At 39.5% G+C, this 16165-nt stretch overlaps 1 gene; it reads left to right on the top strand.

Moving 5' to 3' along the window:
• Igh (immunoglobulin heavy chain complex) overlaps positions 1-16165 on the top strand; it is a 2751187-nt gene that overhangs the window by 1883418 nt on the left and 851604 nt on the right.

The following is a 16165-nucleotide window of genomic DNA, read 5'->3' as shown; positions in this document are numbered from 1 at the left end:
GAGTAGATGGGGGACTTTTGGGATAACATTGGAAATGTAAATGAGGTAAATATCTAATAAATAAAAAAAAGAGAGAAACAATTGAAAGTGCAATTAGTCACTGCCCATGTTACATGAATACTGACTATATCAGTCAAGTATTTGATATGTTTTGTCAACAAGTTGTTAATTCTAAGTATAAGATATTGTGAAACTTTAAAACTTTAACTTCCTAAAAGACAAAGAAGGGGGAAATTATATCCCCGTGCATATTATTTAGTGCACTACCGTGCACACTATTTAAATCATACTTTTATTTTAGAATTTTGAAATTTGGATGTCAAAGAATTTAATATATGCCTATAGTATCTTAAAAGGATCTACTTATTGGCATATGGCTTGATCCTAAACATCTACCTTATTAGGGAAGGGAAAACATAGGTCCTCTCCACAGATCGCTGCAGAAGCATGATGGTTAATTCGTGTGACAAGCTGGCAGGTGAGTTGGCTCAGTGACCTGACTGAAGTGACAAGGAAGCTAAATTGGGTACAAGTTTTTGACCCGTCCTAATATCCCAATATTAGAGAATCCTATTGCAGATAGCTAAAAATTTTAATTACCCAGCAAAGTTAACTCAGAGCACATCCTCCACTCCCAGAGAAGCTGCAGTCTTCCTGCAATTCTCAAAGCCAGCCCCCCCTCCCAAGGAGGCCAGAGACTGAGCTTGAACCTTGCTAATTTGCAATTGAATAAAGTACCTGGACTTTCCCAAAAGAAGCTTTGTACTGTTACCTTTCACTGTCTGGATTTTGTTTTTCAAACAGGTCAGTCAACACCTTCAGCCTTACTGCAGCAGGCATGCATCCCTGCCCCCAAGAGCATGCAGGTGGCAGCTACTAATTTTCATTGTAAAAGCATTCCATCACATAATGTGGCTTTTGGTCTGTTTTGGGATTAAGGTTTGCTATGAGGGCTAGAAAGGCAGAAATTTCAGATATTAGAAAAAGTTGTTTTTATTCTCATAAGATGGGCTTAGTCTCTTATCTGGTCTTCAGTTTTCCACCCTTGCTGATAATGCAAGGTCCCCTTGGTCCTCAGGCTGTGGAGATATTAGGGATGAGGATGGTGACCTCCAGCTCCTAAATTAGCCTAAGAGCCAAAAACTGTGGTGTTACAAGTGGCATGATTGTTGTAAAGGCCTTGATGAATCTGAGGTTGACAATTCTCCCTTAGGAGATGCACAGTAATCAGAACTGTGCATGCAGGTTCATGATAATATGAATCCAGTATGGGCACCACCATGAGTACGAGGCTAAGCACTACAGGGGAATGTCTAACTTGACCATTTCTGAGTTCCCTGAGAGACACACCCAGTTTGGATGGAGGTTGGTATCAAGTTATAGTTACAACCAAAAGAATCTTTCTAAGGCTCTGCCTCCCCTCCCCAAATGATATCAAGAGCCATGATTGTGGGTCGTGACAGCACCCTTGGGAGGAATTGGGTCAATGCTCCCCCAGCCATGGTTAATGCCAGCTCATCCAAGGATGAGAAGATCATTTGATCACCTCAGTTAAGTGTGGCCTTATCAAATTCAAAGGCAGGAGAGGTTGGAGATCAAACAGTGATAAGGCAAGCCCTTTACAGCCTCCCATCCTAATAAGCCAAATGGCCTTGTACTAAGGAGCCAGTTGTCACCCCTCCTTCCTGTTCCCTGCCTGTCACCCAAGGCTGTTAAGGAGGATCCATGTACTCTCCTTTAGAGTTATCTTATTATAGTGCCTTTTAAGATTGAATTCTGATATAGTTAAGTCTTTGCCAGTGTTCCAAAGTCATAGAAAGACAATGAAGCTGAGAACTTGGAATTCAGTAGGAATTCAGCAAGGAAGTTACCTATTCAGTAACTATTTAGCATTACAAAAGACGGAGCCAAGAGCTCAGGGCTAGTCTACAAAATGATTACTAGGACAGAAAGGACAGTCATAACAAATAAGGGTTTACTATGAGAAAAGTTAGGGAATACCACTGAGACAGGTTTCTTCATTAGACCCTAAGAATTCAGGCAGAACTATACAGCATAAATAAATGTTATTCCTCAACCCAGACTTTCTTTTTTATATTAACAACAGGGAAAGCCCAAAATCAGGCTGAACAGGCTTGAATATTATCACCAGGGGATCATCAGGGGTGGAGCCTGCCACCCTATTGTTCTGCCAGTCCCACTGCTACTACCTGCCACTTAGCTGTTCCAGAGTATACACGTGGTCACCTGCAGCTGGACTCTGAAGATGATTTGGCAGGAATGGGCTCGTCCCCCTTCTTTATAAGCCAGAGTTTCTGAATATTAAAATTGAGCTTTGATCAGAATCTTGTCTTAGCTCAATCCTTTCTCGATCCGCCTAGATTACCTCTTTTCTTCCAGATTCCAAGATGTCTTCCAGGCTCAAACCCAGACATATGAGCTGCCGGCCAGCCTCAACACACAATGACACTTTTATTTCACTGCCACCTCTTCAAGCTTTCTAGTATTTAGTGAGAACTAATTCACATGTCCTCTGAGAGATTGCAGTTTTTGTTATAAATAAGTGAAATCATGTCATATTTCTAGTGTGAAAAATTTTAAGGCAGAATTGATATCACAATCCGTGGTTTCCTTTTCCGGAACAAAAAACCTACTGAAGATCCTTCCCATGACATGGCTGGGTTATGGATCACATGTCGGTTCAGGTACATGGATGCTTGGGAAGCAAGTTTCATGGAGTTTGACTGCAATTATCCCATACTTCCTGGTAAATGTTGGGTTGTAGGGAAGCACCAAGGCACCACACAGTGGTGGGAAAGCACAGTCTGAGACTTGGGAATGCTGGAGATGGCTCAGGGGTCCCTGGGCCAGCAACAAGACTGAACTATGGGTTTCTTAGGCTCTTGGAATCCACATGACTCTGAGAGTTGGGGAAGACCTGAGAACACAGTGAGAGTCTATGGACAGGATCTAGCTTAGAGCCTAGGATAAAAATGGAAGCTCTTGCCGGTTCCATGATGATTGTTCTTGGCTTGATGGGTAGCAGGCATGGTCATAATTGTAGATGGGAGTACAAAGATGGACTTCTAGTGGCATTGTGGGCAAAGGCCTGCTCCATTTTTCCCATAGCAGATCCTGATGAAAACAGACAGTCCATTGTAGTGAATTCTTTACTGTCATGGTCGAGAGTGGATGCATAAAACCATATCCTACTTTTCAGGGTGGACCTGAGATTAAGTGATATCTGCAAGGGGGAATGTCAGTGAAAAGAATCTTATTTGCAACACACTACAGCCTCTAGGTCACCCAGTAGAATGAACATCATTCTCTGGAGCCTATGTGACCATAGGTCATTTCTCTTTTTTATTACATTGCTTTGGGAAGTTAGGGATGACACATCTACATGTAGAAGGTCTTGCAGCTGAGCCTTTATATGACTAATGGCCAAAAATCTATGAGGGCTGTGGCTATGTGACAGGGGCCTCATGTGCAGGATCAGGCAAAATTCCTTTAGGGTCACCTGGGCTTCAAAGCCTTTATCTTAGACAAGGACCAGGCTACCTTGCAGGGTTCACAGCCCCACACATCATCACTGAAAAAAATCTTGATTTGCTTCCTAACCTAAACATATATTCCTGTATTTATATCATTTGGAATTTGTACAAGTACTACATGAATATAATGTGTTTCGACTCCTTCCAATTCCTCTCCCACCTACTCATTAAGATTTCCTCCCAACTCTATGTGTGTTTCTTTTTTTTTCTTTTTTTATGTTTCTTTTTTTAAAAAAATAACTGACTTTAATCTATGATGACAGTGTGAATGTGGGCATACAACTATATCCTGGAGGATGGTTAGTTTTTCAATGCCCACATCACTAAAGAATACTAACTTTTCTCAGCAGTATCAAAACCCAATAGTTCTTCAAGTAGGGATAAGACTTCATGCCCACCACCTTACATTATGATGCAATATTGCCTGGCGTAACTCTTTCTAGGTCTGTGCTTACTGTCAACATCCCTGTTACATACAGAAAACCCTGTTTTACTATAGTTATCCACTGTCTCTCATTCTCCCAGTGTTTCTTGCTCTCTTCCAGGATGTTTCTTAAGCCTCAGCAGAAGATAATATTGCATAATGACAACACAAATTTACTGTGATCATCACAGTATTTCCTAAAAATATATTTGTGGGAATTTATACTGGGGATTCAAGGAAGAAAGATCAGTTGTATTTTCTTGTTTGCTTTTAAGCAAAAACCAGCTATGTTTTGTTTTTCTATCATGAGCTTAGAACTTCTGACTCTGGATTTTCCAAGCTACAGAAGATACAGAGGATACACTGCTGGAAAGTGCAGTCATTGGGAAATCACAGAACAAAAAGCATCATGTACAGCTCCAGAAATTCAGAGAATGTCAAGTTTTCCCTGAGGTTTACATCTTTGATGGCACAGGTACTATATAGTTACTATATAGTTATATGTGTACTATATAGTTAGAGTCACAGTGAAGAGACATCAGTGTTGTCAAACAGCCACCATTACACACACACAAACACACACACACACACACACACACACACACACACACACACACACTTTCTTCACTTCATAGATTCAGCAAGGCAACTTAGGAAATGTCTTGATTTTTGGTTCTGATATAACATTACATTGTCTAAATCTAATATTTTCTGCTATGTGTGCTGGTATTTTTATCTGTTTAGTTACTAAGAAAAGATATATCTAGGCTTTACAAAGGCAGAATTTCACTTTCCAAAAATAGAAATGACTCTGCCATTGATAGCAGGGTTATAGTTGATAAATTTCACTCACACAGTGGGATGCTGTAATTTAAACATGGTTTTGGCACAGATTAAACTAGCAAGTTGTATAAAAGTTCCAATGACTAGAAAACCTATTGGTTTCCCATCTGACCTGGCTCTTCTTATATCTGAGAGGACCATAGGATGAGAGCTGATTGGGGTGTTTGTGTTTCTGTCAGTAAAGATATTTTCATCCTGTACTGTCATTCCATGTTTTCTGGCCTTTTCCCAGGAGATCACATGATGCCCAGGAAGGGTATACCCATTAGGTAAAGGTTGTGAGAAATTTCTTAAGCTCTTGTGTCCACTGTCCTTCTGATGTTCTCTGTGCAATATACACAATGTCAACACTATTAGGTACTTCAAATAAAAACCGCAAATTGGGATAGAGTAAAAGTGAGACTCCTTTATTTGCGAATATTGAGGGAAATCAACAGAAAGAATGAGCATGATATGAGTGTTCTGTTGTTGTTAGATTTGAACTGTACAGGCTAATGTATGTATCATAGGGTGATTTCAGGTCGAACAGGCTTGATTTCTCAAGGAAAACTAAAGCTTCTGTCTTCCACATAATTCAAATTTATGTCTTCTCTTAAATATCACATTAACACAGATGTTTTAGGACAAAATTTTTGACTCAAAAGATATGAATAAATCCCTATAATCCTGTCTAGTAATCAATTTAGAAAACCCCTAAGTGTGGATGAGATTAACCACATTGAGATACATTTCATCAGGTAAAACAAGAAGGACAGTGTGCTACTGTATACTATGATTTAAAAATGACATGTCTGCATAATCAATAGGTTTTCTATTTTCTTCTTGAATTGCAACAGTAAAAAGGAAAAGCCAAAATAAATCAGAGTTGTGCAAAGACTGAGGAGCAGGGGCAGAGTGGAATTATCATGTGTGTTTCTTGACTGTACCCAGAATTCATTCTTCTCATTTAACCACATAAATGTCCTGGGACACCAGGTGCTATATCAGAACCCTTGCATTGAAGGACACAAGAGCTGACTGGCATTTACAGTTATTTTCTACTATCTCTTGGAAGTTACAGAAAGAGAAATGATACAATTCAAAATCTTTCTCAATCCAAATGAAGACTGTTTACGTCATTGTAGAATGAGATGCTCATTTGGAAAATTAGACATTAGAGAACTTTCTCATGAAGACACAGTTCCAAGCCTTATCATGCTGTGTCTCTTCAAAAATCTTTAATATTGTCATCTTTAGGTGCAATGTTTGTTAGATGTCTGTGAGTTATGTGATGTCTATAAGACATTAAATTTCCCTTATATATGTGAATATATATCTTTCAGGGCCTGGGTTACTTGTCTCAAGATTATATTTTCTAGTTCTATCTGTTTGATTTTTGTTTTTGCTGTTGTTCTGTTTTGTTTTACAAACTAGATAATGTACTCTTAAAAGCTGAATAATGCTTTTTGTGCAATTTTACTACTTTTTTTTAAACAAAATTTTCAGTTCAGGTACATCTAGGTTATTTCCAATATATAGCTATTATTGTTAAAACTGATATGAATGTAGTTGAGCGGATGTTCTTGCTGTAGAATGGAGAGTCTGGGTATATGCCAAGGAGTGGTATATCTGGGTCTTTTCTAAGAAACCACCATATTATTTTCCAAATTGGTCCACAAATTTGCACTCCCACAAGAAAAACCAGAATGGCAGAGTATCAAAGAAGGCTTAAATAAAAACATAAGGATTCTCTTGGGAGGGGAAATATACTAGATTTTATAAGTGGAGAGGGGTTGGGATTAGAAATAGGAGGAAATGGGGGAAAAATACTGAGAGGAAGGACTACAACTGGAGCTATTTCATGGGCAATCTAGAAAAATAGTACAATTAAAACTTCATGTAATGTAAAGGTGTGAGCCTAGAAAAGACTCCTAGTAGTGGAAGACAGGGAGCCTATACTGGTCAACTCCTAGAACCAGTCAAGGACTCAAGTGGAGAGATTGACATGAACTCAGACATAAAACCTTCAGTATAGAGTTTGTCCTACTTGCAGTATTTGTTGGGATCAAAGCCTAGCAAAACTGTCATCGAAGAGACAAGACAGACATTATGTGCTACTAATGGAAACAGATAAAGAACCTCTCAATCAAGACTTAGTTAATTCACAGGCAATTCTACAGAAGACAGCAGGTAGAGGTCCAGAGGAGTCAGAGACATCATAAGAACATGAGTCACAGAATCAATGGGCTACCAGAAATCGGGGAACCTATTAGGTTTTAACCTGGGTCCCTGCTTAAATGTTATAGTTGACTAGCTTACAGTTCTTTTTTTTTTTCCTTTTTTTATTAGGTATTTAGCTCATTTACATTTCCAATGCTATACCAAAAGTCCCCCATAGCCACCCACCCCCACTCCCCTACCCACTCACTCCACTTTTTTGGCCCTGGCGTTCCCCTGTACTGGGGCATACAAAGTTTGCGTGTCCAATGGGCCTCTCTTTACAGTGATGGCCGACCAGGCCATCTTTTGATACATATGCAGCTAGAGTCAAGAACTCCGGGGTACTGGTTAGTTCATAATGTTGTTCCACCTATAGGGTTGCAGATCCCTTTAGCTCCTTGGGTACATTCTCTAGCTCCTCCATTGGGAGCTCTGTGATCCATCCATTAGCTGACTGTGAGCATCCACTTCTGTGTTTGCTAGGCCCCGGCATAGTCTCACAAGAAACAGCTACATCTGGGTCCTTTCGATAAAATCTTGCTAGTGTATGCAATGGTGTCAGCGTTTGGATGGTGATTATGGGGTGGATCCCTGGATATGGCAGTCTCTACATGGTCCATACTTTTATCTCAGCTCCAAACTTTGTCTCTGTAACTCCTTCCAAGGGTGTTTTGTTCCCACTTCTAAGGATGGGCATAGTGTCCACACTTCAGTCTTCATTTTTCTTGAGTTTCATTTGTTTAGGAAATTGTATCTTATATCTTGGGTATCCTAGGTTTTGGGCTAATATCCACTTATCACTGAGTACATATTGTGTGAGTTCCTTTGTGAATGTGTTACCTAAATCAGGATGATGCCCTCCAGGTCCATCCATTTGGCTAGGAATTTCATAAATTCATTCTTTTTAATAGCTGAGTAGTACTCCATTGTGTAGATGTACCACATTTTCTGTATCCATTCCTCTGTTGAGGGGCATCTGGGTTCCTTCCAGTTTCTGGCTATTATAAATAAGGCCGCCATGAACATAGTGGAGCATGTGTCCTTCTTACCAGTTGGGGCATCTTCTGGATATATGCCCAGGAGAGGTATTGCTGGATCCTTTGGTAGTACTATGTCCAATTTTCTGAGGAACCGCCAGACTGATTTCCAGAGTGGTTGTACAAGCCTGCAATCCCACCAACAATGGAGGAGTGTTCCTCTTTCTCCACATCCACGCCAGCATCTGCTGTCACCTGAATTTTTGATCTTAGCCATTCTGACTGGTGTGAGGTGGAATCTCAGGGTTGTTTTGATTTGCATTTCCCTGATGATTAAGGATGTTGAACATTTTTTCAGGTGCTTCTCTGCCATTCCATATTCCTCAGGTGAGAATTCTTTGTTCAGTTCTGAGCCCCATTTTTTAATGGGGTTATTTGATTTTCTGAAGTCCACCTTCTTGAATTCGTTATATATGTTGGATATTAGTCCCCTATCTGATTTAGGATAGGTAAAGATCCTTTCCCAGTCTGTTGGCAGTCTTTTTGTCTTATTGACGGTGTCTTTTGCCTTGCAGAAACTTTGGAGTTTCATTAGGTCCCATTTGTTAATTCTCGATCTTACAGCACAAGCCATTGCTGTTCTGTTTAGGAATTTTTTCCCCTGTGCACAAATCTTCAAGGCTTTTCCCCACTTTCTCCTCTATAAGTTTCAGTGTCTCTGGTTTTATGTGAAGTTCCTTGATCCACTTAGATTTGACCTTAGTACAAGGAGATAAGTATGGATCAATTCACATTTTTCTACATGATAACAACCAGTTGTGCCAGCACCAATTGTTGAAAATGCTCTCTTTTTTCCAATGGATGGTTTTAGCTCCCTTGTCGAAGATCAAGTGACCATAGGTGTGTTGGTTCATTTCTGGGTCTTCAATTCTATTCCATTGTTCTACTTGTCTGTCTCTATACCAGTACCATGCAGTTTTTATCACAATTGCTCTGTAGTATGGCTTTAGGTCAGGCATGGTGATTCCACCAGAGGTTCTTTATCCTTGAGAAGAGTTTTTGCTATCCTAGGTTTTTTGTTATTCCAGATGAATTTGCAAATTGCTCCTTCTAATTCGTTGAAGAATTGAGTTGGAATTTTGATGGGGATTGCATTGAATCTGTAGATTGCTTTTGGCAAGATAGCCATTTTTACAATGTTGATCCTGCCCATCCATGAGCATGGGAGATCTTTCCATCTTCTGAGACCTTCTTTAATTTCTTTCTTCAGGGACTTGAAGTTTTTATCATACAGATCTTTTACTTCCTTAGTTAGAGTCACGCCGAGATATTTTATATTATTTGTGACTATTGAGAAGGGTGTTGTTTACCTAATTTCTTTCTCAGTCTGTTTATTCTTTGTGTAGAGAAAGGCGATTGACTTGTTTGAGTTAATTTTATATCCAGCTACTTCACCGAAGCTGTTTATCAGGTTTAGGAGTTCTCTGGTGGAATTTTTAGGGTCACTTATATATACTATCATATCATCTGCAAAAAGTGATATTTTGACTTCCTCTTTTCCAATTTGTATCCCCTTCATCTCCTTTTGTTGTCGAATTGCTCTGGTTAATACTTCAAGTACTATGTTGAAAAGGTAGGGAGAAAGTGGGCAGCCTTGTCTAGTCCCTGATTTTAGTGGAATTGCTTCCAGCTTCTCTCCGTTTACTTTGATGTTGGCTACTGGTTTGCTGTAGATGGCTTTTAACATGTTTAGGTATGGGCCTTGAATTCCTGATCTTTCCAAAACTTTTATCATGAATGGGTGTTGGATCTTGTCAAATGCTTTTTCTGCATCTAACGCGATGATCATGTGGTTTTTGTCTTTGAGTTTGTTTATATAATGGATTACATTGATGGATTTTCGTATATTAAACCATCCCTGCATCCCTGGAATAAAACCTACTTGGTCAGGATGGATGATTGCTTTAATGTGTTCTTGGATTAAGTTAGCAAGAATTTTATTAAGGATTTTTGCATCGATATTCATAAGAGAAATTGGTCTGAAGTTCTCTATCTTTGTTGGATCTTTCTGTGGTTTAGGTATCAGAGTAATAGTAGCTTCATAAAATGAGTTGGGTAGAGTACCTTCTACTTCTATCTTGTGAAATAGTTTGTGCAGAACTGGAATGAGATCTTCTTTGAAGGTCTGATAGAACTCTGCACTAAACCCGTCTGTTCCTGGGCTTTTTTTGGCTGGGAGACTATTAATAATTGCTTCTATTTCTTTAGGGGATATGGGACTGTTTAGAAGGTCAACTTGATCCTGATTCAACTTTGGTACCTGGTATCTGTCCAGAAATTTGTCCATTTAGTCCAGGTTTTCCAGTTTTGTTGAGTATAGCCTTTTGTAGAAGGATCTGATGGTGTTTTGGATTTCTTCAGGATCTGTTGTTATGTCTCCCTTTTCATTTCTGACTTTGTTAATTAGGATTTTGTCCCTGTGCCCTCTAGTGAGTCTAGCTAAGGGTTTATCTATCTTGTTGATTTTCTCAAAGAACCAACTCCTCGTTTGGTTAATTCTTTGAATAGTTCTTCTTGTTTCCACTTGGTTGATTTCAACCCTGAGTTTGATTATTTCCTGCCGTCTACTCCTCTTGGGTGAATTTGCTTCCTTTTTTTCTAGAGCTTTTAGATGTGTTGTCAAGCTGCTAGTATGTGCTCTCTCCCGTTTCTTCTTGGAGGCACTAAGAGCTATGAGTCTCCCTCTTAGAAATGCTTTCATTGTGTCCCAAAGGTTTGGGTATGTTGTGGCTTCATTTTCATTAAACTCTAAAAAGTCTTTCTTTCTTTATTCCTTCCTTGACCAAGGTATCATTGAGAAGAGTGTTGTTCAGTTTCCACGTGAATGTTGGCTTTCCATTATTTATGTTGTTATTGAAGATCAGTCTTAGGCCATGGTGGTCTGATAGGATACATGGGACAATTTCAATATTTTTGTATCTGTTGAGGCCTGTTTTGGGACCAATTATATGGTCAATTTTGGAGAAGGTCCCGTGAGGTGCTGAGAAGAAGGTATATCCTTTTGTTTTAGGATAAAATGTTCTGTAGATATCTGTCAGGTCCATTTGTTTCATAACTTCTGATAGTTTCACTGTGTCCCTGTTTAGTTTCTGTTTCCATGATCTGTCCATTGATGAAAGTGGTGTGTTGAAGTCTCCCACTATTATTGTGTGAGGTGCAATGTGTGCTTTGAGCTTTACTAAGGTGTCTTTAATGAATGTGGCTGCCCTTGCATTTGGAGCGTAGATATTCAGAATTGAGAGTTCCTCTTGGAGGATTTTACCTTTGATGAGTATGAAGTGTCCCTCCTTGTCTTTTTTGATAACTTTGGGTTGGAAGTTGATTTTATCCGATATTAGAATGGCTACTCCAACCTGTTTCTTCAGACCATTTGCTTGGAAAATTGTTTTCCAGCCTTTCACTCTGAGGTAGTGTCTGTCTTTTTCCCTGAGATGGGTTTCCTGTAAGCAGCAGAATGTTGGGTCCTGTTTGTGTAGCCAGTTTGTTAGTCTATGTCTTTTTATTGGGGAATTGAGTCCATTGATATTAAGAGATATTAAGGAAAAGTAATTGTTGCTTCCTGTTATTTTTGTTGTTAAAGTTGGCATTTTGTTCTTGTGGTTGTCTTCTTTTAGTTTTGTTGAGGGATTATCTTCTTGTTTTTTCTAGGGCATGGTTCCCGTCCTTGTATTGGTTTTTTTCTGTTATTATCCTTTGAAGGGCTGGATTCGTGGAGAGATAATGGGTGAATTTAGTTTTGTCGTGGAATACTTTGGTTTCTCCATCTATGGTAATTGAGAGTTTGGCCGGGTATAGTAGCCTGGGCTGGCATTTGTGTTCTCTTAGTGTCTGTATAACATCTGTCCAGGCTCTTCTGGCTTTCATAGTCTCTAGTGAAAAATCTGTTGTAATTCTGAGAGGCTTGCCTTTATATGTTACTTGACCTTTTTCCCTTACTGCTTTTAGTATTCTCTCTTTATTTAGTGCATTTGTTGTTCTGATTATTATGTGTCGGGAGGAATTTCTTTTCTGGTCCAGTCTATTTGGAGTTCTGTAGGCTTCTTGTATGTTCATGGGAATCTCTTTCTTTATATTTGGGAAGTTTTCTTCAATAATTTTGTTGAAGATGTTTGCTGGTCCTTTGAGTTGAAAATCTTCATTCTCATCCACTCCTATTATTCGTAGGTTTGGTCTTCTCATTGTGTCCTGGATTTCCTGGATGTTTTGAGTTAGGATCTTTTTGCATTTTCCATTTTCTTTGATTGTTGTGCCGATGTTCTCTATGGAGTCTTCTGCACCTGAGATTCTCTCTTCCATCTCTTGTATTCTGTTGCTGATGCTGGCATCTATGGTTCCAGATTTCTTTCCTAGGGTTTCTATCTCCAGCATTGCCTCACTTTGGGTTTTCTTTATTGTGTCTACTTCTCTTTTTAGGTCTAGTATGGTTTTGTTCATTTCCATCACTTGTTTGGATGTGTTTTCCTGTTTTTCTATAAGGACTTCTACCTGTTTGGTTGTGTTTTCCTGTTTTTCTTTAAGGACTTGTAATTCTTTAGCAGTGTTCTCCTGTATTTCTTTAAGTGAGTTATTAAATTCCTTCTTTATGTCCTCTACCATCATCATGAGATATGCTTTTAAATCCAGGTCTACCTTTTCAGGTGTGTTAGGGTGCCCTGGACTGGGCGAAGTGGGCATTCTGGGTTCTGATGATGGTGAGTGGTCCTGGTTTCTGTTAGTAGGATTCTTACGTTTACCTTTCACCATCTGGCAATCTCTGGAGTTAGTTGTTATAGTTGTCTTTGTTAAGAGATTGTTCCTCTGTTGATTTTGTTACCCTCTATCAGCAGGCGTGGGAGACTAGCTCTCTCCTCTGAGTTTCAGTGGTCAGAGCAGTCTCTGCAGGCAAGCTCTCCTCTTTCAGGGAAGGTGTACAGTTATCTGGTGTTTGCACCTCCTCCTGGCTGAAGATGAAGGCCCAAAACAGGATCTTTCCCAGAAGCTGTGTTGCTTTGGCCAGGAAGGTGGCCGGTTGTCTGGAGCCTAAGATGGCGCCGCCTCAGAAGCTCTGTGGCTCTCGCCTGACCCAGAAATGGCTGGCCTCTGTATTCCACACCCTCACCCGTGCAGCCTGCCCTCCGCAGAGTTCTGGAGCCAAGGAGGCTCCCGCCGGGGCCTGAGGCACAAACCTCTCAGGCCGGGCAAACCCCTGTGTTCTCACCAGGAAGGTGGCCGGTTGTCTCTAGCTTACTGTTCTTATGTGATTCCTAACAGTAAACATGAGATGGTTCTTGATTTTTTTTGTTTGTTTGTGGCACCATATTTTTCCTATTGTTTCACCATGTCCAGCCTTAATGTCATTATATTTGCCTGGTCTTATCCTAGTTTGGCATACAGTGTTCGGTTGATGTCCTAGGGATGCTTGTTTTTTTCTGAGGAGAGATTGGAGGTGAACCTGGGACAAAGGGAAAGTGGGGGAAGACACACATGAAGGGCAGAGATGGTATACTTCAAACCATATGGAACATATTGCAGAACAAATTTTAAAACTTTAATGAACCTCTGTTTCACTTTTCTCCCAGATGAACTGTGAATCAGTGAGAACAGGATTTTGAATTCACAGCCACTGCATTGGGATCCGTCTGTGCCATTATTGTTAGGTAGATATCTCTTTAGGGCACCATTTGATTATACATGCACAAACATACCGACAAACACACACACATATAGCATAATAAATATAATTAATATAATATAATATAATAATATATGTGTGTATATGTATATGTATGTGTATGTAATGTTGTTGAGGTCTCTCATCTGCTCATCACAGGATAGCACAAGTTTGACCAAGCTTACCTCAAGCTGTAGCCAGGTGGGTGTTGAGTCATAGAACAGCACTGGAACCCCACCCAGGCCTGGAAAATCACAGTCTGAGGCTCAGGACAGCCAATGCTGGCTCGGGGGTCCCCAGACCTAAAGAAGGCACAGCCATTTGCTTCTCAGATTCTTGGGCATCCAGATATCACTGGAACACATGGAAGAGATGAGGATATATGCATATACAATTATTCACTTTTTGACACGTTGCTTAATGAATATGAACCAATCTCCTTTATTGCTTCTAACTATTTTAGGACTGACATCAATTCTATTACATATTATAATACTAAAGCTTATTTGTCCCTTATTTCCATACCCTGGATAAACTACCAACAAAAGAGAACATATGGTGGGATTCATGGCTCTAGCTGCATATGTAGCAGATAATGGCCTAGTCAGTCATCAATGGGACGAGAGGCACTTGGTCCTGTGAAGATTCTATACCCAAGTATAGGGAAATGACAGGGCCAGGAAGCAGGAGAGGGTGGGTTGGTGAGCAGGGGGAGGGTGAGGAGGGAGGGGAATTTTTGAGAGGAAACCAGGGAAGAGCACAACAGTTGTAATGTAAATAAAGTAAATATCTAATAAAAAATAAAATAAAAAGAACTCAAGAATTTAGACTTCAAAAGTCAAAATAACCAAATTAAAAAGTGGAGTTCAGAGCTAAACAGAGGAATCTCAACAAAAATATCTGTAATGGCCAAGAAGCACTTAAAGAAATGTTTGAAATCCCTTCATTGCCAATGAAATGCAAACCCAATCAACCCTCAGATTCCACCTTACACTATTCAGAAAGACTAAGATTAAAAAAAAAAACTCAAGTGACAGCATCTTCTGGTAAGGATGTGAAGCAAGGCAATCAGTCTTTCACAGTTGGTGGGAATACCCACTGGTACAACCACTCAAAACCAACCTGGTTCTTCATCAGAAAATTGGAAATAGTTCTGTGTGGAAACTCAGCTATACCACTCCACAATATCACAAGGACACGTATTTCACTATGTTCATAGGGGACTTCTTCATAATAGCCAGAAACTGGAAACAACCTAAACATCTCTCAGTTGAATAATGGGCAGAGAAAATATAATTCCTTCATGCTGTAGAGTAATAGACCTATTAAAGAATACGACATTATGTATTTTGCTGGCAAATGATGGTACTAGAAAATCTATCCTGATTGAGGTAACCCAAACCCAAAAGAAAGTGAATGGTATGTCGTCAATGAAACATGGATATCAGCCAAAAAGCATGCCTGCCACACAACATCAATTTTTGGCAAAGGCTACACTTAACTATTTCTAGTAGAACAGCTCTTTGGTTTGCCACAAAGGAATCACCTATGGTTGTGGCATCTAAGCACCAAAAGGAGAAAAAAATCACAAAGAAATAATTTAGAGGCATAATAAAAATTATCAGAAAATTACGAGTTTTGCAACTTCATCTTTCTCCAAGTTGAAATCATAGGATGGCTTTAAGACAGGGACAAGGAATGTGCATGATGCCATTATGGTGCTCTGACTATAATGGTTGGACCGTTGTCATGCTACAGTGAATCTGTCATGCAGCAGGGGGTGCCAAATTTCCATTTTTTTAATCATTGAGCAGGTGCACAGAAGAAAAGAAAGCACTTGCTATCACACTGACCTTTCTCTTCCTTTCCAGTATGAAGCACACACTGCCAATAAAACTAGCAATTATTAAATTCCTTTTTCAAACAGTATTTGTACTATCAAAACATCGTGCATTCAAAAGTCTGGCCTGACACCACAGCCCAGTTGTAATCATTCCTTCTATTACCTTTCTCATTCCCACTGTTTTTGTTCTCCCTCCCATTTTAATTGTCTATCAATAGTCAACATTATAAGCACACGATGCAATCTACATTAAACAACACTTTTCACTTTAAGTCAAATACAACATATCAGCCCTGTTCATAATCCTGCTTCTGGTGACTGAATGTTACTGTCACACTGTACTGTTGGGTTTGTGTCCCATCATGAGCACTGATGGGAAAGTATTAAATGTGGAGAGTAAGCAGAATTGAATTCCTCTAATGATGCACAACCTGACTAAGAGCAGAAATAATTTTAAAATGAGAAAAAAAGTTTTATATGGGATTTCAAAATACCCGTGTCTGAGCTGCAGTTTCTTCAAGTTAAAGCATCGAGGTTGTCAGTTACACTATTACAGGAAACAAATGCAGAGTTTTTCTTTTAGTATATGAGTTTTATTAAACTATTCTTTCTTTT

This window comes from Mus musculus, chromosome 12 (assembly GCF_000001635.26).
Source record: "Mus musculus strain C57BL/6J chromosome 12, GRCm38.p6 C57BL/6J".
NCBI classification, from domain to species: domain Eukaryota; kingdom Metazoa; phylum Chordata; class Mammalia; order Rodentia; family Muridae; genus Mus; species Mus musculus.
This window is presented reverse-complemented; position numbering and strand designations above follow the sequence as displayed.